The sequence below is a fragment of the Zeugodacus cucurbitae genome, chromosome 5 (assembly GCF_028554725.1).
Source record: "Zeugodacus cucurbitae isolate PBARC_wt_2022May chromosome 5, idZeuCucr1.2, whole genome shotgun sequence".
NCBI lineage: Eukaryota > Metazoa > Arthropoda > Insecta > Diptera > Tephritidae > Zeugodacus > Zeugodacus cucurbitae.
The window spans coordinates 36,338,995-36,361,805 of NC_071670.1; the positions used below are offsets into that span (position 1 = coordinate 36,338,995).

The following is a 22,811-nucleotide window of genomic DNA, read 5'->3' on the forward strand; positions in this document are numbered from 1 at the left end:
AGTTGAACATTTTGTTGACGTGGGATGCCACCTATTAAATTTTTTGAATTAGTAAAAATCAGATAATCGAATAATTGTAATTGGTGTAATAAACCAAAGAATTTGGAAGAGTACTCAGCTAAAAAAAAATTAGAAGTGTTGCCACCTATTTTTTTTTGTAATCAGGTGGTGGCCACCTATTTAATTTTTTGAATTAGTAAATATCAGATGATCGACTAATTGTAATTTGTACAACAAACCAAAGAATTTCGAAGGGTGCTCAGCTAAAAACAAGTTAAAAGTGCTGCCACTTGTTTTTTGTAATCAGTTAATTATATAATATGACGAATTGTTTATAAGGAATATCAAGCTTAACATGTTGAGAAGACTTAAATTGAAAATGCTTCAAAATATTACTGTTGTTGGTATTACTGAAAATTATTTATAACCAATCAGTAAGACAATTGCCACCCGTTTCAAAAATTTTAAGAAAAAAATACAAAGTGTAAAATAACAGAAGTATGAAGTACGAAAGGGATTAAAAACAGCTTAGAACGGAAAATATTTCTCGAAGCGTGTTGCCATCTGTTTAAATTTCAAATTAAAGAATTTATGACAATAAACTTCTATGGTTAAAAATGGGTGTAATAATTTAGAGATACTCAAAACTATTCAAAAAAGCTTAGAAAGCGTACTGGTGGATATATTTTTTTAAATTGTTGCCACCTTTTTATAAAATTTAAAAGCTGTATTTTTTAAATAAATTCCTTATTCTGCTCTACGTAATTTTCTGAAAGTTATCATTCACTTCCTTTCCTCAAAAGAAGCGAGAAGTAATTTGAAGATGCTACTAGAAGAATAAGATGTCTTGGAGAATAACTGACAAGTAAAATTGCTTGTGTGATTACGCTCAAAAGAAATATATTTTATGCTCAAACCCGCTAAGCTAACACACAAGCTGTTTAAGTCCAACAAAACTGTGTACACGTGCAGCTTCTTCCAATGCTACAATGTCTTTGAATGAGCTAAAAAATTCCACTACACCTGTGCGTAATGCAATGTAATGTACTGTCATTACATAGAGATTTTAAGTTGATTAATTACTTCAATCAATGCACGCGACCATCCGCAAAATGCACGAGTTATGTACGAGATATGCGTGTCTTCTTAATGCCGCATTCTACAAGACGCAAGGCATTCAACCGCAATCATGCAACAAAACCGATCAGACAACTAATCATCTTGTACACATGCGTAGCTGGACAGCACAACAACAAAAAGAAATCTGAAATCCCACAAGAACCTGCAATTTATTGCTCCAATTGCTGCAAGTTGTCGCCAGATGCAGCGTATGTGGCATGAATGTCAAGTCCATCACGGCTTGCGATCTTCACGCACCGCAGGGCTCGAAGACGCATTAAATTGAATGTCTTGCTACGCGCAACACCAGCCCCCTTTTACTACTGAGATAATGTTTATCGATTCTTCCTTATTGCTTCCACGTAGACCCGTTTTGTAGACTCCTGCTTCATTTCTCGTTTCTTTGTTGTTGTCGCTATGGTAGCTTGGCGGAGGGCCTGTCCGATTTTATTGCCTGCATCGTAATATTGAAGATTTGCAACAATTCTCATACGCAGTTTATCGGGTTTCGCCTTCTTCCGTGGCGGCGGTGGCGCTGTTTTGTGGCTTCTTCTGTTGTCTTACCATTGTTGTTGCTGTTTGTGTTTACGAATTGCGGCCTGCCAGTAGTGGCAGTTCAGCCGACGGCTGTGCATTTATAATTACAAGGACATTCGGGGCGTTAAGTCAACAACCAAAATAGTGGCAATAATATAAGCAGCAACAACAACAATAACAGCAATGATTTTAGCTTTTGCTACTCATGTCGCGGTTGGCAGAAAGGCCTGTAGGCCGCCCTCTTGTTTATGAGCTGAAAATTATTTGCGTCACAATACGAGTTGTGGCTTGTGCAAGAAAATACAAATAAACAACAACAACAGCAAAAATAAAAATAAAAAAGTGAGCCAAAGGGCCTAAATTATGTACGCTTGCTAGTTGTAGCATTGAAAATTGCGCATTTCTTGCAAAATTTCGCGATTTTGCGTGCTTGATTAAACTTTAATTTACAGCATTGCAGCAATTAGTTGTTGGCTGTCGGCTGTCGGTTGTTGACTGACCCGTGGCGGTCTTTAATGTTGTTATGTGCCTAGTTTGTCGGCGGCATCGCGATTTAATAAAATATTTTCGACGCATTTCTGGCATTTCAATGAAATTAATTGCGAAATCCCTTTCGGGCGTTTGCAAATAAGTTTCATTTTGTATGAGGGTGGTGATAAAAGTTACCGCAGGTGAACATTAAGCTATGTTTGAGAGTGTATCTTGCTTCGATGTTCGAATTTTTGATATGTTTTCATTTAAACAGCGTTGCCACATCGATTCTTTGTTGTATACTTTTGCGGAAGAAAGCACAGACTGAAGCTTGACATTTCAGTGGCATATTTATAAACCTTTTATGGTCAGTCTTAGCAAATGCTTCTTTGGTACTAGTTTGAGGTGCAGGAGGTTAAGCAAAAGGTTGAAAAAAGAAGAAATTGATTTCATTTGGTATTGACAGTCAGCTCCAATTCTTCAAATAAAATAAGGACTTGGAAGAATTACATTCGACTTGAGTATAAACTATCGAAATCAGGAAGTAATATGACTCTTGGATATCCTATGACATTGGATATACCGAAATATGCTGAAAAGGAGAGATTCGAATGATAAATCGTTGAGAATTGTTAGAAATATTGATGTAGCATTGTATTTGTATAATTTTCTAAACTTGGATCTAATCGACATCGTTTTTCGAGGCCATAAAAACGAGGCAGACGACAATATGATTCCAGTGATAGAGTGCCGAGATCTTTGAAATATCACGAAATTTTCCAGAGGAGGCAACGGAACCTGAAAAGTTGAATATTTGCAAGATGTGGTTATGTATGAGCTGTTTAAGGGGTGGCGATATCCATTATCCTTCAAGATTAGGAGATCGGATCCTGAGTGACGGCGGTTGCTCTGCGATTAGAAGTATAGAATACCTTCTTATTTTTCTGAGAAGTGGTTATCAAATACCGTCAAAACATAAAACTATGCCATACCACTCAGCAACAACACAGATTTTTTTTTCAATATAAACATTTCAGAAACACCCTAGTTAGCCGACTTACATATATGGATATGTATGTATCTCTTACTTATTTATAAATGTATATCTATAAATACACCAAGATTAATTTCGATCTCAATTAAAGTTAGCGTTGCCACAAAGTCACCTTCTTGTATTACCTACACCCCCAACACTCTCTTTGTTCTAAGCTGCCAATCAGTAGGTACTCCTCACTGCACTCTATCTACTAGGCTCTAGTACATCTACAAATCTCCTTTTCGTTGCTTTGTTATGCAAGCATTTCGCAAACGTCTGGTAAACAATGCATTTACACGTAATTGGAATATCTACCAGCAGCCAACGGTGCCAAAGCCGCCGTCAGCCCTTCTTGTGGGATTTGTGGTTTACCGTTATACAGACTCGTTTATATGTACGAAGCTGTGCTAGGATATCCATTGTAAACGTGGAAATTGTGAGGAAGATTGCGAAAGATGAACTTTCCATTACCGCAGGGACTGTGGCCTACCGCTTCGAGGTGCTCGCTTTTACTCATAGCTTTCTTCTAATTACAATCGGAAAACGGTGTTAAGTGAAGCTTGAAAATAAGCTTTGTTTCTAATGAATGAGCACTCGATGGGTGCATGTGTATATTGCTGGTGGTTAAATTACCCGTTATTGTTGGTTGGTATGGAAGCACCACCATTCTTGTATAGATTGCAGAGCGGTGTGAAATTCGGAACAAAGCTACTTGTGAACAGAAAAAAATCGAAGGAATCTTGTGACTAATTAGCGTTCATTAGTATAATGTGAAGTGTTTAAGTCATTACAAGTAATTCTGGGACTATAAAATAAAATCATCTTTCTATCTCTTTTAGATAGTTTATGATGATCGCTATAATCCACGATTTGATGTTCGCCGTCCTATTGGAGCCACATCAAACTCATGAAGTACTTGAGGATTGCTGCCAAACCAATAACGCATATTTTGCTTATTGACGAAGCCACTTAACCAGAAATGAGCCGACCATAATTTCAACGTAACGCTCTTAAAGTTGAGGCCACTGACTCCGAATTTCGGTAGTAAATTTTAATGATTACGACTCGTTGGATCGTTGTTGGTTCGTATATCTTTCCATGATGAAATGGTAAACATTACTGTAGAGAAAAAATATGGCGTCGTTTGCTGTCCCTATCGGTATACTTTTGTAGCGTGTCTTTTGAAAAATCCTTTATATTTCACGACATATCAAGTATACTTCACTGCTTATGATTTGACGATTTCTTCTAGATATCAGTTTTTGAAGTTATGTTGTATTAATAAAAAATATGTCGAAGGCGTATAAAAGGGTGAGTGAACGATATCTAAATATTGAGTTGCCTAATTATCACTAATTAGTTCGTTGACCTATAGTAGCTAGGAAGAGTGTAGGTGCTAAATATCACTAATCAACTGGAGAATTTAAAAATCTGTATGCTTTTAACTAGTATATACTAGGCGGGTGTTAAAAAGCAGTCATGTGTGCGCGCGAGAATTGAAGATGTTTTTTGAATGAAATTCCTGCATATTTAGTGAACTAAGGAAAGTTTTGCCTAAGTAAAGATTATATAAGAAGTTTTAGGAACTTATGTTAGCAAATTTTTTTAGCAAAATGAGCTGACCAAAATCGATAAATTGGCAATATAAAATACAACAAAATTCAATGAATTTGTGGCAGAAAAACCGATCGATATAAATTAAAAATTCGGCACGCATACAAATAGTTGGGTAATTGTGCGATGGCAATGTTTGCAATGACAGGCGATAAGAATCGATTTCCGAAAAACATAAATCGACTGGATTTTTGGGTCTCCGCACGTACCGAAATACACGAAATGTAAAGTTTTTATTTTATAGAAAAAAACAAAAACAACAATAAGTTGAAATCACGAAAAATGTGTCAATCGACATACATAGCTGTATGCTGCAGAAGTGCTCCAATCAAAAGAAATTGTCAATTTAACAATTCCATTGTACGGCGTGATTAACGACTGAGGTGACGTACTATGAATGTATGTGTACGTACGTATAACCCGTAGAACACTCATAAAACTAGAATTGGACTAAATTTTTTCTTTCTTATATTTGCATAGAACTTGCTCTGGTACTTAGTAAGCATTACACAATTCGAATTTGTAATCTAACGGTTTTCAAATCGAATGATCTCATTTGGCGAAAATTTCTATTAAAATGGAATACATATATATACAAATATATATATATATAAACCGCTTGGGTGCGAAATTAACTACCGTTACACATTCAAAATGGTCGTTATTTGCTAAATAATTGCGCATTTTATGTTATTGCCTGAATTGCAATCGAAATCCGCTTATAAATTTCATTAATTGCCAATAGACGCAAATAATATTCAATTAAGAATCAGTGTGCAAGATAATTATTTGCGCAAAACCGCAATCAGAATGATATGTGCCCGTGGGAACGAAAAGTTACCGAACCAGTAAAAACATTCGGCGAAAGCTTTAAAGCAATGCCGTTAGAATAGGTGATTTTTTTTTTAACGAAAATGCAAGAAATAAATTAAAAAATATAATAAGACAATAAATAAAGAATACAACAAAAACAAAAAAATAAAAATAAATAAAATAAAAATAGAATAGAAAGGAAAAGAAAAAATGTTTAATTAGTAATAAAAAATTTGAGTATAAAAATTCGAAAATATTATTTTTCAGTAAATAAAAATATTATTGTCAATATAGCTTACTGGTCTTATCAAATATATTATGTATTTCCCTTCAAGGTCGTTGCACTGCAAGGACTTTTACTTTAGCGCTGCTTTACGCATCTCTCTTTTGCGTATTTGTTTATCTTTGTTGGCATTTATTTTTAAAATCATTATGGTTCTCATGAAAACGTGTCGTTTTATTGTCATTTGTTGTTAATTGCTTCTTAACTTGTTTTCTTATAAGTATTATTTGACATTAAACTCAAGTGGTAAATATTGACAAACAATGATTTTATTGTGAATGAGTAGCAAAAAATGTTTTCAGTGGCTAATAAAATGAGATAGGGTGGTACAAAAACGAAGAGTTTAAATATAAATATGCTTTCGAATATTAAATTCATTTAGATTGATCTATATATTTTTCTTAAGGGGTTTCTATGAGAGTATAAAATTTCAGATAATAATTATCCCCTACCTCTCATCTCGAAAAGTTGTGTCAGAACCTTTTTAAAAAAGTTAGTATTCAGTTACAGTTATGTATGTACTTCCAAATATTACCTCAGAATGCATTCAGATTGCTGAGGAACAATGGAAATGGATTATTCATTTCAAGAAAAGATCACAATATGAATTCACTTCAATTGTACAGTTATATTTATATTATTTAAATTATCTAGTTAGAATAAACATATGTATTTGGAACAATATAGAAATTATTTATGATAGACTAACCGCTTTAAATATGTATCAGAACATATTAGTTTACTAAGCAACGCATGAAACATCTCACCAAGAGAGAGAGAATGGCCGAAGCTAACAGTCCAGAAAACACAACCCTCTCTATTTCGAAAATAGTGCTATGAGTTGGAGCAGTATTTGATAATGTCAATAGATCTTATCAATAGAAGTGAAACAGGCCAAAGTGTATCATTTAGCGCGATCTAAATACATCTAAGGACTTAGTACACTTGGACATCTTTGATAATTACTTTCAGATTGATTGATAGAAGTGTAATTGGGGTCTAATATGAGCTATGCGACCAAGCATAGTTGCTTTTGATTGTGGGGCTGGAAAATATCAGATCTGGGTTAGGACTACAATAATTTCAAATATGCGACTTAATTTCTACGTGATTATTTCCATTAACGCGCAGTCGAAGTATATACTATTGTTACTATATAAATAAAAATTGTATCTTAATTACTTAAGTACATACGAACAGATGCTAATTTTAAAAGTGGGCTTTGCCTCGGTAAAAGTCGATGTAAATGAAGAAATTTATAACTATTGTAAACATTTTGAGAACCATTGAATTTGGAAGAACCTTGAGAAGCCCATTAGATTAGAACAAGATTTTTGTTGAACAAGATAATCGTATAAATACATTATATTATGGGGTATCAATGTATATATTATGATGTCTCCCCTTACCGAAAAAATTAAGGGGAATGCTTCTGACCTTGCTAACAGTAATATCCCAATCTCACATATATTTTTATGTATAGTATTTCTTTGAAATCTCTTGTGAAATTAAGCGGTAATATTTATTGCACAACAAGTAACTACATATATTCATAAATTGGATATGTAATTTTCAAATGTGGTGTAATAACACCCATTTTTGTAATAACTTTCGCTCACTTCACTACAAGTGACCATCACTTGAACTACAAGTGACCATAAAAATCGAATTACTAACGGAAAGTTTTACCCAGTTCGCTGAATACTGAAAAAAAAAACACTTTCTTTGCTACGTGCGCATTCCTTATAAGAAAATCGGAATAGAAAATGCATTTTCGTTGGCTGTGTGTAGAGTCGATTAACGAAAATGGCACACAACGCGTTAAGCAAATGAGGTGACGAAAGAATACAAATTAGATAAGTAAGCTAAAGAAAGAGTGTTGCCATTGAGTTAAAGTGAAAAAAATATATAATTTACTTCTTATAATTTAGTTAAGAAAAATACTTTGAAAATATGGATTTAAAAATATTTGAAAATTTTGGATTTTTTTTTTAATCTTATCACATACTTGTGTATTCTTAGCACATAATCGATCAATAAATAAAATAAAAATTTGTTTTACATATTCATATGATTACTCACCTTAACCTTCAATTCGTCACTTATTCAGCCAATTTTATTTACTTGTCGTCAATACTTTTGTATATTTATTTGAATATATATTTCTCTATATATATATTTATATCACTTCCTTTGTTTTATCGTTTTTGTTTTTGTACAAAAGTTCAGCTGAAACATTAAAATAGGGAGAGAGAGAGAATCAGAGTGAGAGAACACTTGTGAGCTTTTTAAGTACTTTTGAAGTCATAAAGCACTATTAGAATACTACAAATAATTCAAAATGCTGTTAGGTCAAATTTGAGACACTGTGTGTGTATGAATTGACTTAACGCGCATGCGCACACGCACACTCCACAAAATGCTGCATAGCACCGAAATGTTGCCAGTGCAAAGCGGCCAACTTGCTTTGTATTCCGCGCAGGAAAAGCAGTGTCGACGAGTTCGACTGATGAAATTGATGTTGCACTGCACATGCGTTTGGCTTTGAAAACACTCATACTCATGTGAGTGTATATGTATGTATGTGTGTGTATTTTATGTTAGAGCGCGAGGCGTTTGGGTGGCTATAAAGGCGCCCAGCGCAATGTGCTTCATATGTATGTATCTTTGTGTATGTTTTCGTTTGCGCGCTCGTTTATAAGGTTTTTGACTCGTTGTAAGCGAATAATTGTTGAATTAATGCATATCAAAACGACAAATCTAAAACGCTTCACAATTTTGAATTGCTGTAAACTCATAAACATTTTTATAGTTTTTTAAATATGTATTTGATGTTTCGATTAAACGAGTGTAAGCATTTGAAATTGAGCGATTTTGGGTTGTTTGCTTGAACGATTGAAAATTTCATTGCCCGCTCTTTGATACAAAATTTCAACTTTTAGCAAAAACAAGGTTCTGTGGTGGAATTTAAGAGCGCAACTGGGTAGCTCATTAAACTGTTAGAAACTTTCTAGTTTTTATTTTTCTCTGATTATGCCAGTATTTGATTTAATTTATACCAGTTGCTTGTTCGATTCGCCACTGAACTAGATCTCCAGGTTATGATATTTTCTTACACCCCTTACCAAATGGTGAAACATATACATATGTAATCTGCGAAATAAATTCCGTTCATATGCTTAAGAAACAAATTATATGTAAAATAATCGAAGTTCGATAAGCGGCTGTCTCATCCGACTTGACAGATTACTCAGTTATGACTCTAAGGTTAATGTTCTTAAAGTTTCGAAAGTCGACTTCAGGGATACTTAAAGCTTCTTAAACCGATCTAAGAAGTGATGGAGATAGCTTTACAGATCACTAGTAGAATATTTAAATATAGTTTTTTTAAATCAAAAATGTATTGGTATTTAATATTTGGTTTTTCAAGCTGTAAATCAGACACCCACAATTTAGAATTTGAGAAATCAATTATATTTTCCATTGAATACACAGTGAAGACCTTGTTGTAAAATGTTCGTGAAACTATAGAATATTAGAATAATGTACATAGATCGAAAGGTGTTGGTATTCGAAAACTAATATATGGATATATCCTGGTACTACAAAGAAATCTTTGAAACTAGATGGATTTGAAGAAGTATAGTTATTTACGAGATTGTAGGTAGGTATTTGGGTTTAAATTTTGAGACTCTCTACTTAAACACAGTCCTTGGATCCTTGATGAGATGATAATCATGACGAGAGAGCCTTGCGATCTGCGAAAACATTGTTTTAACAAAATTTTTTTGAAATCTAATAGATTACTCTATTTATAGTATATTAGATGTTTGGTTAAGCTTCTTCACCCATTTTTGGTTTTCCGGTTATTATTCGACAAAAGATCGGAGTTAAAAGTAATGAGAGCATTTTTCCTGAAAAACGATTCGAGGAATGAAGTTTGTTGTTGTATAATGTGAAACAACCCCTATTTGAAACAAGAACTTTTGTAAAGTTAGTTAGAAGCTGAGATCGAACTAAGTAGGGAAGGTATGAGGTAGTTTCAGGTGCAGTGACGATTCCCAATGCAGACGGAATGTTCTCATAAACGGACAGCTCCCATAGCTGCACAAAAACAGTGCGAAGGTGTGTATCCTGTTTTAAGGAATTTTGTTGTATTTCGTGAACACTTCGGAATTTATTTAGCAGAGTTTAGTATAAAGGACTTTTTAATCCATATAAAAGGATTGTCGAGATTATAGAATATTTCGAAATATTTTTTTATGAAATATTTTTAGATAAATATGTTTAAATTATTATTATGTTTTATTAGTCATATTTAGGCTTTCTAGGAGATTTGTGTAGGTTTTTGTAGTTTTCTATTATTTTTAAATTTCAATCACTTATGCATTGTTTGGAGCCACGATGTATTAGTTTGAATTTTCTGTTTTCTTTAATTGCATTATTTTTCTTTAATTATTTTTTAATAAGTTTTAAAATCCTTTACTCATACTTCAATTTCATTAAGTTCACTCCACCACATGTAACACACCCACTTTACTTTACTTTATTTTTAGCGTGCGTACAACAAATACGTTCGTTATTTGAAATATTTTAAGAACATTAATTTCCGCGCAAACCGTGCTTCACGCTTGCGCAATCGCCGAGTTCTGCGCGCTGCTTGGCGAAATCGTCGCCTTGTCGTTGACTTTAACAGCCGCAATCCGCTCGCATTCTAATCAGCGCGTCTGCTGCGACACACAAGGCGCACAAGAGACACAAATAACAAAAAATAAATAAAAGAAACAAAGAAAAGCCAACGACAACAACAACAACATAAATGTGCGACCCACGAGCTTACATAGCCGTATGTTGTCACAGAGCGCGACGCTCCGAGCGTTACGATTTCAAGTTCACACTTTGCTTGGCTTTATCCGCGCCTTAACCCACACGGGCGCTTACGTGCGTACATATATATTGCTTACTCTTCTTCTTCTTCTTTTGTGTTCTTCCGTGCGTGGTTCGGCTACGCTTGTCAGCCTGTCGTCGTTCCGGTATACAATTTGCTACCGATGCATGCACAACGCTCGAGTGTTTTCGCCCAACTGAACGGGAGGAGTTGCATACAGTATGACGCGGACTTGACTGAGGCCGCTTTTTGAGGAGTCCCAAGTGTCGCCAGTGTCGGGGCCGATGCGCTCCCACTCTTTTGTTGGCGCGCTTCTTTGTTGTTTGTCGCTTTTTATTGTTTGCATATTAATATTATTATTATTATTGTTGTTGTTGTTATTCTTTTTCTTGTTGTTGTAGTTCGCACGACAAGGAATCAACGCTCTCATTTCATTTGCTTTTTTTTATTGTTTTATGCATTTACGAATCTTTTGAAATTGGCGCTAACGTTGTTGGCGTTGGCATCGACGCATCTCGAATTGGACAGGCTACACAGCGCTTGCGCACGTCGACAGACGGCCGTCGGTGGTTGGCGTGCCATTACGCATGCGCGATACGTGCGGCGCGTTGACGCGTTACGTGTAAAATCAATTTAGTGTGTGTCCAATAAGTCTGAAAGGGAGTTTCTAAGTGGGAGACCTGTAGTTGTTGTTGTGTGTCGTAAAAGGCCGTCATGTTGTAAGGGCTACGCAGCTGCCTTGTTGTGGCTTTCGTTTTGTTGTTATTAATTGTTGCAACATTTTGTAAGTCATTGAGTCGATTTTGTAGTTCATAACGGGTGATTTTTTTGAGGTTAGGATTTTCATGCATTAGTATTTGACAGATCACGTGGGATTTCAGACATGGTGTCAAAGAGAAAGATGCTCAGTATGCTTTGACATTTCATCATGAATAGACTTACTAACGAGCAACGCTTGCAAATCATTGAATTTTATTACCAAAATCAGTGTTCGGTTCGAAATGTGTTTATCGACAAATTTTGTTCAGCGATGAGGCTCATTTCTGGTTGAATGACTACGTAAATAAGCAAAATTGCCGCATTTGGGGTGAAGAGCAACCAGAAGCCGTTCAAGAACTGCCCATGCATCCCGAAAAATGCACTGTTTGGTGTGGTTTGTACGCTGGTGGAATCATTGGACCGTATTTTTTCAAAGATGCTGTTGGACGCAACGTTACGGTGAATGACGATCGCTATCGTTCGATGCTAACAAACTTTTTGTTGCCAAAAATGGAAGAACTGAACTTGGTTGACATGTGGTTTCAACAAGATGGCGCTACATGCCACACAGCTCGCGATTCTATGGCCATTTTGAGGGAAAACTTCGGAGAACAATTCATCTCAAGAAATGGACCCGTAAGTTGGCCACCAAGATCATGCGATTTAACGCCTTTAGACTATTTTTTGTGGGGCTACGTCAAGTCTAAAGTCTACAGAAATAAGCCAGCAACTATTCCAGCTTTGGAAGACAACATTTCCGAAGAAATTCGGGCTATTCCGGCCGAAATGCTCGAAAAAGTTGCCCAAAATTGGACTTTCCGAATGGACCACCTAAGACGCAGCCGCGGTCAACATTTAAATGAAATTATCTTCAAAAAGTAAATGTCATGAACCAATCTAACGTTTCAAATAAAGAACCGATGAGATTTTGCAAATTTTATGCGTTTTTTTTTAAAAAAAGTTATCAAGCTCTTAAAAAATCACCCTTTAGTAAGGCAGATAAGAGGACTGCTGAAGAAACCAATGGAAAGCTATTAACAGGCTAATATTAATAGATTCGCGGAATTACAACACAAAAAGGCACTCTATTCTTAAGGATATGATATTCTTCTTCTTGATTGTCATAGACACCGCTTACGCGGTTATAGCCGAGTCCACAACAGTGCGCCACGCATCTCTGCTTTTGACAGTTTGGCGCCAATTGGTAACACCAAGTAACATCAAGTGAAGCCAGGTCCTTCTCCACCTGGTCCTTCCATCGGAGTGGAGGTCTCCCTCTCCTCGGCTTCCATCAGCGGGTACTGAATCGAACACTTTCAGAGATGGAGCACTTTCGTTCATTCGAACAACATGATCTAGCCAGCGTAGCCGCTGTCTTTTTATTCGCTGAACTATGTCAATGTCATCGTATAAATCGTACAGCTCAACGTTCCATCATCTGCGGTATTCGCCGTTGCCAATGTTTATGGGACCATAAATCTTCCGCAAAACCTTTCTCTCGAAAACTCCCAGTGTCGCCTCATCGGATGTTGACATCGTCCACGCTTCAGCCCAATACATCAGGACGCGAATAATAAGTGGCTTGTAGGTAGAGTTTAGTTTTTGTTCGTCGAGAGAGGATATGATATTAAACTGTTTAAATGTATGACCAGAACTTAATAGTTGCAGGTTGGAATATTAATATGAAATATGTTCCGACATATTTTGAAATTTATCTGATCTTCTATATTTCTAATCAAAGACCATACAAAGCTTGATAAATTTAAGGGTTGATCTTGTTCTGTACAAAAGTTCTAACAACCCTAACAGTCTTTCAAAGTGTACAACTTTCGGTGAGAGACCATAAATTACATAGTAAGATAGGAAAGATTTTTTCAGGTTTACGTAAGACGTCAAAACTTTTCAGTCCCCAAAAGAAGTACTTTGCATGTTTTAGAAACAATATACGATACGTTTCTTGAGAATACCCATTGATGTTATCAAATGTGGTCAATGTGGTGTCTCACGATATGAACAAGATGATATAATTTAATTTCGAAAAGTTTTTGAACAAAAACTACTTAGATTTCTTAAACGGAAAGAACTTTTCTTAGTTCTTAATTTTAATAATAGCTAAAAATATAGTTTGTAGAGGATGAGCAATTTAGAAAACTACAAAAAATTATCTTGGATTGTTCGTAAACGACGATAAACACTTTTCAAACTAAGAGTCAAACGACAACATAGGTATTTACGAAGCAAAATATCAATGTGTCTTTGAAGACACATTATCCAATTTATACCAATAATAAACTGTTTCGGTCAGCTTAAGTTCAATCAATAGCATCATTACTAATGAAGAGATATAGAATTAGGCACCAATATTTAATTATAAAGTTATTAAATGAAGGCCGTGTTCTACCTCAATACATATTTATGCGAATCTTCAAGACCACTTATTAATATTTGTTATAATTCGTATGTTAAGAGATAATCCAACTTTATTTTCAATGTCAATGTAACACTGATACACATAAATATGTCACTAATCAAGTGCGCATCACGCCTTGAGCCAACGCATGTCAGCTGTCAAATCACATCTGATATGACATTTCAAATGTCAAAGCAAACAATGCCAAAAAATCAAAACATACAACAGTTGGCAACAAGCCTACATACTAATTTGGACATGTAACGAAGTTATATTCATCGTTAGGGTGGTTCTTAAAAAAATTAAATATTTTGTTTTATTTCTTTTTTGTAGGTATAACATTTCTTAGATGTCTGTCAAGCCATTTGTCAAAGTAAATATAATACAATATTGTAGCTTATGATTTAGTCAATTTAGGCTGTAGGTTATAGGTCTTCTCGAAGACCGAATTATATTAGAGACTAGATTTGTATATATCCAGCCAAGTTATGTGATTTGATACCACTGTAGTAGCAACTTTTTATACAATGATCCTTATTCATAAACCAATTATCAGTGATATTAATAAACTTTCGGTGTGTTATTGGTAAAATAAGGTCAGGTTTTAGAGTAGAATGGTGAAAAATTGAACAGTCAGGTCGAAATTCTCTTTCAACCTTATATGGCCCAAAATTTGACAGCATAAAATGCATTTTTCCAAGTTTTCCCAGATAGGAATTAAATTTCGAGTTATGATATGTCTACTAAAAAACAGAGACATAATATTTCAAGCTATTGCAATATGCCATATATATTTTGGTACCTTAAAGTACCACCTTAAAGCGAACACAATCGAATTTTCGCACTTACATACTTTGTTCTATGAAGACAATGCGTGCGTGAGAAAGCAAAAAATAAGAAACAAGAACGCGTTGAGAGACTTCTAATGAAGGCGTTTGTGATCATCCTTCGTCGGGGTTAAAGAGTTTTGTCATCTACACTGATTGGGACGTTATTGGTAGCATGCGTATGAGGTGGGAAGCGCGAGTGACAAGCGCGCTGCGAAATGACAAATGTTGGCAGTGGCGTTCAAGTCATTTCTAATAGGCTCATTTAACAACGGCTAGGTCACACATACAAACGAATGTGTGTGACGCTACTTTCCGGTAATTTCGGTCGTGCCGCTACCCAAAGCCACAACTGGCGAAGCTCAACTGGCACGGCTTGTTTTGGCTTGTCTGACAATCGTGCATGGTTGGTGATTTATTTGTGCTTGGAAGATAAGAATTTTAATTATTTGTAACAGGCGGACGCGGACGCGAGCAGCTGGTGACAACTAATATAGTTTTTATTTCTTTATGCTTTTTGTTTTTGCTTTTGTTGCATAAGTGGATTGGATTAGTGTGCGTGCGAGTGTTCAGCTGGAAGCGCTTGTATAGACTTTGCAAATAAGCTTCGTGACTGGAGGATTAGCTAAAAGCTGATTAAATGGATAGGAAATAGAAGTGGTCCTCGAATTTTGAAATATTTCGTGGGCCTAAATGCGTGTGCGTGTAGATGTGTGGTTGCGAAAGTAAAAATTTGCGCGCTTATTAGGCCTTTTGCGTCAATTAGGGTCGTTGAACCAATACACATATATGAGTATTTATATATATTTGAGTTATATCACAAATTATTTTTCAAGAAGGCACACATTCCGGTAATTGTTATTGAGATTATTGTGCTTGGAAATATGAAAAAGTGGTACAAAAGAGATTATTGTTAAGAAAATAAATATTATTATAGTTTCAAGAATTTCAAAAATTATAAGATATTTCCAATTGTTTTTGTAGTTCACGGGCAAATATTCAAATATATTTCTATTGACCATGGATTTAAGCAGCACATATCCGGTCTTCGTGGCCTTATTATTATTTGGGTGGTGAGGAATAAGCCAAAGGAAAGTCATAAAATCAAACAAAGTCTTACTACATTGAAAGGACAGTATTAACCCCTATGCGTAAGAGTTCCAAAATGTTTCATGTTAGGATCCCATGAAAATAAGATTGGAAATATTAATGGCCGATCTCAAAAATAACAATATGATTGTAGTTTTAAAAGCTATTTACCATCCAAATAGACTGTCCTTGTCCCCACCAAATGAGTTCAAGAAAGCTTGCGTAAGTAACAGAGTCCATAAAGCTTCTGGTGCCAAGAAAGCTTGCGTAAGTAACAGAGTCCATAAAGCTTCTGGTGCCACGATTAAAAATGATTGGTGACATATGTTAGGTTAGTTTAGGTTAAGGGGTAGATCTCCGCAATTGCAGAGAATCTCACTGATACAGATTCGACTGTCCATTGTGACACCCGGAAAAACTCCTAACGGATCACTAAGACCTTTATGTTGCGACGAAGCTCTTGGACTCAATAATAAAGTTCTTCAGCCGGCTAATGTAGATTTCAGTAACTTTGCTGGGTTCGCAGAAAATATGTCTACCGAGGTGCTTTAATCTAAGTCTGGCGAATGCTGGACATTGAAGCAGGAAGTGCTGGGACGATTCCTCTTCGCCTTCCTCCAAACAGCTTTGGCAACTAGCGTCTGTCATGATCCCTAACCTCACCGCGTGTGACCAGTAAGCACTCCAATGATCGCGGAGAGATGAGCCTTACTGAGCGACAGTAGCTGCAAAGGCCGTTTTCGAACCACTGTGGGCCAAAAGGCCCTCGCTACTGCGCAGATGCTCACTCAAAGACAGTGTGTCCAGCACTCTGGAGCAAGTGGACCACGGACTACCCACACGTTTCCACTCCGGCGCCATTATTCCCATACATATGTTTGAGATGAGCAAATTATTTTTATAATATCATTTAAATACGTTTTAAAAATAGAAAATTATTGGTTTTGAAAAGAAATCATAGAGCACTTGGATGGTAAATGAGGCAACTCTTCTACTTCAATGCCGTTTGGCAAAAGTTGGTTTAAAGATTTGCAACGTTCCTTGCTGAGACAGTAAGCATTTCAAAAATCCGGGTAAGAACCTTGTAACCCCTTTGCAGTATAGTGACCGTCATGTTGTTGACAAAGTGTGGATCTTTTTGTACTAACTAGAGACCAAGATGTAGTGAAAACAGTAATCTTCTCCTGATGAACTTGCTCCGTTGAAGCGAAGACTGCATTATCGACGGGAAAGGTGATGTCCACCGTTTTTTGTGTTTCACAAGTTATGATTTACATCGAAGTCGACTTTATAGATTCCAGTGATCTACTATGACATATTATTCCGAAATAATAAGTGCCTTTCCACTTTGAAAACGCACCGGTTAATCTTTGCGCTGTCGCCATGACCAAATCGGACGACTTAGGGAACTGAGTGCTGCCCCATTTAATTCTTTTGTAGATCTTTGAGCATCCCTGGGTTAAGAGTATCGAGTTAAAATACACTATGTTTGAGATCAATTGCTATATTCTTTAAAATTTTAAATTTTCTTTTGTTGGCGAAGTTTCCTACCTTAACATTGGAAGAGTTTTGAAACAAAGTGTGCTGATTGCCAAATAACACACGTATAATGAAAGCGCGATTTTTTATGTTTTTATTAGCTAGAGTAGAATTTTTTTGTTGTAAAAATGGCAAGTTCTTTACCAACATTTTTTAACAATCAGGAAAAAAATATTTGTAAACTAAAAATAGTCAGGAATCTATTATATTCGACTCAACCCGATTTTGGTTTTTCCTTACACCTTCTTCATTCAATAATATATTTATTTCTCTCCTGCAGCACTTTTATCATTTTCACACAAGCAAATAGAATTGTAAGCGAAAGTTATGACATCGTTTAACTATTTAAGAGCCTACTAAATGTTTTAATTACGAGCAGTTGGCATTTAATTTTCATCTTTATTTTTCTACAGAGCTGCATAACCGACATTTGTAGTTTACAAGCCGCGAAAAAATGGCATGACACTTTCAGCGTGAATTCACGCTTTTCCCAGCGATTTAATTGCAAATGTAGCAGAGAGAGCTGTAAAGGCGAAAATCGCATTTGTATGTGTGTGTTTGTGGGTGCTTGAGAGTGCATGCCAACATGCATCGGCAAGGATCATCAACGTCAACTTTGTGTGCGCTGCCATAGATGAATGACAACAACGAATGAAAAATTGCAACAGAAATCGCATAAAGCTTGACAAATGGCGAAAGAAAGCGGTGGAAACAAGCAACAACAAAAAAATAAACACCAACAACAACAACAAATGAAAGAACGAAATCTCATCAAGCAGAGCAAATCGCATGCTTCGTGGTTAGTCACTGATTTTGGGTTTTTATTGCAAGCAAGCAAGCATATCCGGTTGGCAAATATAGTTGGAGATGTGTGTGTAGCTGTTAGCTGTCACACCAATACACGCACTCGAAAACACTCACACACACACTCACACACACACTCATAATGATGCAAATTTTCGCCAACTCTATTGCTGCATTGGCAGCGTTATGGCCGAATGAATGCGCCAAGTTGCATAATTTTAGGCGCTATGGCAGCGTAGCAATTTATGTGGGCGATCATGTGCAACATGCAAGTGGCAACAATTTTCTGTAGTAACAACAACAAGCAGTAACCAAACGAAATCACAGCGGCGGCTATGGCAATGACAACCACAGCGGTAGCTGCGGTAGTTCTCAGAGCGAAATAGCGAGGGAGAGAGAGAGTGATAGGAGCAGGGGAGAAGTGGTGCCCAGCTAGCGTAAAAACCAAATAGCTCACAGCTTTGCCATTGTGGCAATAACATATAGCTTGGTTGCATGCAACACGCCGGGTGGCACAATGCAATGGACATTTAACGAATTCCGCTGTGCGTCACTGCACAGCAATTGTATCACACACATTCATCCATATTACAAATCATAAATCTTCTTGTGTTGTTGTTGCTCATTTTGTTATTTTTTTCGCCGTCTTTCTGCCACTAAATTGCCACTATTCATGGCGCTATCGTTTTGTAATGTCGTTGAATCTGCAACTGTGGTGTTATTGTTGTTATTATGCTGTTGCATTGTTGTCCTCCATTATTCTTGTTTCCTACTTTGGCAACTCAACCAGCACCACCAAGCCACCGTAGCCAGATATAAATGAGTTTAGCTTTCACATTCGGCGCGCTTTCGGAAAGGATGCGCTTGAGTGGCGTGGGCGTGGCATGGCAAGTGTCAACGGCCATGGCCTATTTATGAATAATAATTTTAGGTTAAATGTGCGGTACCCTTGTATACATATTTACATATATGTGGATAGCCAACTCTTAAGCACATAAAAAAAGCGCGATTAGCGAATGTGGCAGCGCATTTGTTCTCTATTGTGGCACTGTGTCAGTGGTGAGCGCTTAGTTGTGTCTTTTGGTTGCAACCCATTATGTGGACAATTTCGCTAGATAGGTACACATGTATAACCAATATACATTTTGTTTATGATTTAATGGTGTAATCAGTTCGAACCATAAATTCGAGTTTAATATTTGGTGTTTATGAAACTCTGAGTTTAACTTGTAACAAATGTGTTTTATGTTAAAGAAATTGTCGATGAGGTTATTAACACTAAACTTCAAAATCGTCAATAAACTCGAGTTAAATATTTTGTGTTTGTGAAACTCAGAGTTTAATTTGAATCAAAAAGTAGTTTATGTTAAACACAGTGTTTGAGGAGCCTCTTAATGTAAAATATCGTCTAAACACGAGTTTAAGGTATTGTGTTTATTAAATCATTCATGAGTTTAATTTGAATCATATAAGTTTTTATATGTTAAACATCGTGTTTGAAGAGGCTATTTAAAAAAAGACTATACAAAAAAAATCAATAAACTCGAGTTTAAGGTGAAGTTTCTTATAAGTAGGTATTGAAGAAACCACGTGTACAGTTTGAATTAGTTATACAATAATTTTTTTCTTAACTATGTGAAAAAACCCAGCAACCCCAGATGATGAGTTAAAAAATGTATGCTATTGTAAATGTTTCAAGGGTCTTTCGGGGTTTATATTATCAGCGTACAAGAGTACCCAAGCAGGATAGTGAGACCGTAAAAGCAAACGCATTGTCAATATTTTTCTTTTTAACGGGAATAGATGTTAGCATTGTGGTATTGGCAAAGGCTCTCAATATCTTTTATGGTTCGACTCTAACATGATAATCTGCTTTATTGTTGAGGTCAACGTTGATTTTTCAATTCTTTGCAAAGTTTTAGTTCATGATTGGTAGGGTTTTACTTCGAGGAATTGTTGCCAGTTTGTGTTTTAGAGATTTATCTTAAATCAGCATCAGTAACAGAAAAGTAAATTAAAACAAGTAAGGAAGGGCTAAGTTCGGTTGTGACCGAACATTTTGTACTCTCGCAATTTACGTATTTAATTTTATTATTATAATGCACACTTTGACCCACATATTCGTCATATATATGGTATAAAGTCTATTGAAAGTTGGAAACCCTAATATTAGGTATTTGAGAGTTAGGTGAAGTTATGACCCGATTTCACCCATTTTTGGCACGGAGACATATTATTAGAAGAAAAATGTTCCCTCTGAATTTCTTCAAAATATCTGAGAGACTTACCTAAATTTCCGGTAAAAAAAGATTAGAAGCCATGAGGTCCTCATCTTCGACATATGGGGCCTTGAAAACTTATGGTCCGATTTCGGCGATTTTTAGAAAAGGGGTACCACTCTATAAATGCAGTATTTATGCAAAGTTCTGTTCCGATATTTTCACTAGTACTTACTTTACATATTGTAAAGAAAACGATTCAGATCGACTTTAAAGTTCTGGTATATGAGAAGTAGTCGTGGCTGTGAACCGGTTTGTAATATTTTCACAACATATCATTGGGATGCAAGGAAAATATTACGAACCGAATTTCACTGACATTGGTCAAGTCATTTCGGAGATATGGTTTTTGACCCATAAGTGGGCGGAGACACGCCCATTTAAATTTTTGAATAGCAATTTGAATGTAGCCTTTCTGTACCTTCTTTATTATGCAATTTATGTTTTCCAGTGTTTTTCCTTGCTGAATTAAAGCATTTTTAGTGGTTTTCAACATAACTTTTGTATGGGAACATAACTTTGTGGGCGTGGTTATAATCAGATTTCCTCCATTTTGGACTGTATAAGGTAGTACCTTAAAGAAACGACTTTAATAGTTTACAAGATATGTACAAAAAACATATTTGTGGTCGGGGCCACGCCCACTTCCCCAAAAAAATTACACCCAAATATGCACCTCCCTATTGTGATCCTGTGTACCAAATTTTACTTTCATAACTTTATTTAGACTTAGTTATGACATGTAAAAAGTATGAACGGAAGGGTTGCCACCTCTTTAATTATTGTATTATATCGGCAAATAATATTAAATTTTATAAATTTATTAGTCTCAAATTAAATATATTTGTTTAAATTTATATGATTTAATAAATATTTTATTTGGATTAATGCATTGTGCATGTTCTATGTTGCTATTTCTTGTATTATAAAAACATAGAAATATCTGCTGATAATTATAATTCGCAATCAAAACACCACTTATAATTCGATCTATTCGAAAGAAATCGGTCTTTATGAGTGATGTTTATAATGAATTCACGCACACAATTTTTGTTGTTTTCTTTGTTATAGTATCTGTTGTTGTTGTTTTTGTAATAATTTTTAAATTAGTAATAAAAAAGAAATGAATAACAAATGTGAATGAACTTGTTGACTTTTGAATTTGATTGGCTTCTGCGTTGTTTACAACTGTGACTTGGCTAAGCTTGACTGTCGTGGCTGAATGACAAAATAAGCCAATAAGTGAACGAGTTCAAAAGAGGGTGCGCAAAAGCGTGCAAAGCAAATTATCCTCATCGACCGAAGCACACCGAAACTAAATTAAATAACTTATTTATATACAATACACAAGTACATATGTATGCACATACAAAAATCATCAATAAGAACGTAAGCAAAAAAAAAACACAAATAAAATTAAAAATATTTTACAATTGTTTAAAGTGAGATAAACAAATTTTTTTTTTCATTATAGGATCAATTGCTTTGGATTATCATTAATCTTGCATTGCATTGTTATAAGCACATTAAAGACTGCTGTTAGTAGCCGCTTCAAGCACCCAATTGTCGCCTCAACAATGAAATCAATAATAATCATAAAAATTAACTGCTGAATTTTTCAAATATTACTGAGTTATGCGATATCAATGCAATTATTGCCTTCACATTTAATTGCCAAGCGATAATTGCGCGAACCGGCTGCCTGTAGAGCTTACATTGCTTTCTGATTTACATATGCTTTAAATTTGATTAATGAACGTAATTAAGGAGAATTAAGTAAACAATAAACAATGTAGTGAAGAGCGAATGACGGCGGTACTGTCTTCTTTGTGTGAAAAGAACATTTGTGTGCTTTCCTCAAAACTTTCCATTTTTCCGCATACAATTTGTGGGTTTTGGAAAACCCTCCTGCAATGCAATTAAAATAAAGTTCTAAAACTTGACTTGGTTGATTAACGATATCTGAAGGGTGATCCATTAAATGCTAAGACTATTCAAAATGTTTTACGAACAAAAATAATTTCTCAAATATCTTTTATCTGCTACCAGTATTGTAATATTAAATTAGTTTTATATATATATTTTTATTTCAAATTTAAATTTTCAAACATGTGGCAACCTTACAAAAAACACTTCCGATAACATTCTTTCATAACACTGTTTAGTTGAATAACCGTATTGTAATAATAGCTGTCATCGATTGGCTAACTGCTATAGACAAGCCAATCGAACAAACTTTCCTAATTTTCATACAAACTGGCAGCACTGAAATCGAATTGTATATACTTGGTCGCACTGAACTCTTCAACCACCGTCTATGTCTAACGTTTTCTACAACAAATT

General features: G+C 35.5%; 1 protein-coding gene across 9 annotated transcripts in view; it reads right to left on the minus strand.

Annotated features, from left to right (window-relative positions):
• Klhl21_3 (Kelch-like protein 21) overlaps window positions 1-10,996 on the minus strand; it is a 28,303-nt gene extending 17,307 nt beyond the window's left edge. Inside the window, exons 1-2 of one of the 9 annotated variants that reach the window (XM_054231137.1) lie at window positions 10,838-10,996; window positions 7,956-8,102 (exon numbers count right to left, since the gene is read on the minus strand). The gene's annotated coding sequence lies outside the window, so the exon portion shown is untranslated. Of the gene's footprint in view, window positions 1-7,955; window positions 8,103-10,359; window positions 10,577-10,822 lie in introns of those variants that run through there. The other 8 variants (XM_054231140.1, XM_054231139.1, XM_054231141.1 and 5 more) reach the window with 8 other exon arrangements.
• Between the last annotated feature and the right edge of the window lie 11,815 nt (window positions 10,997-22,811).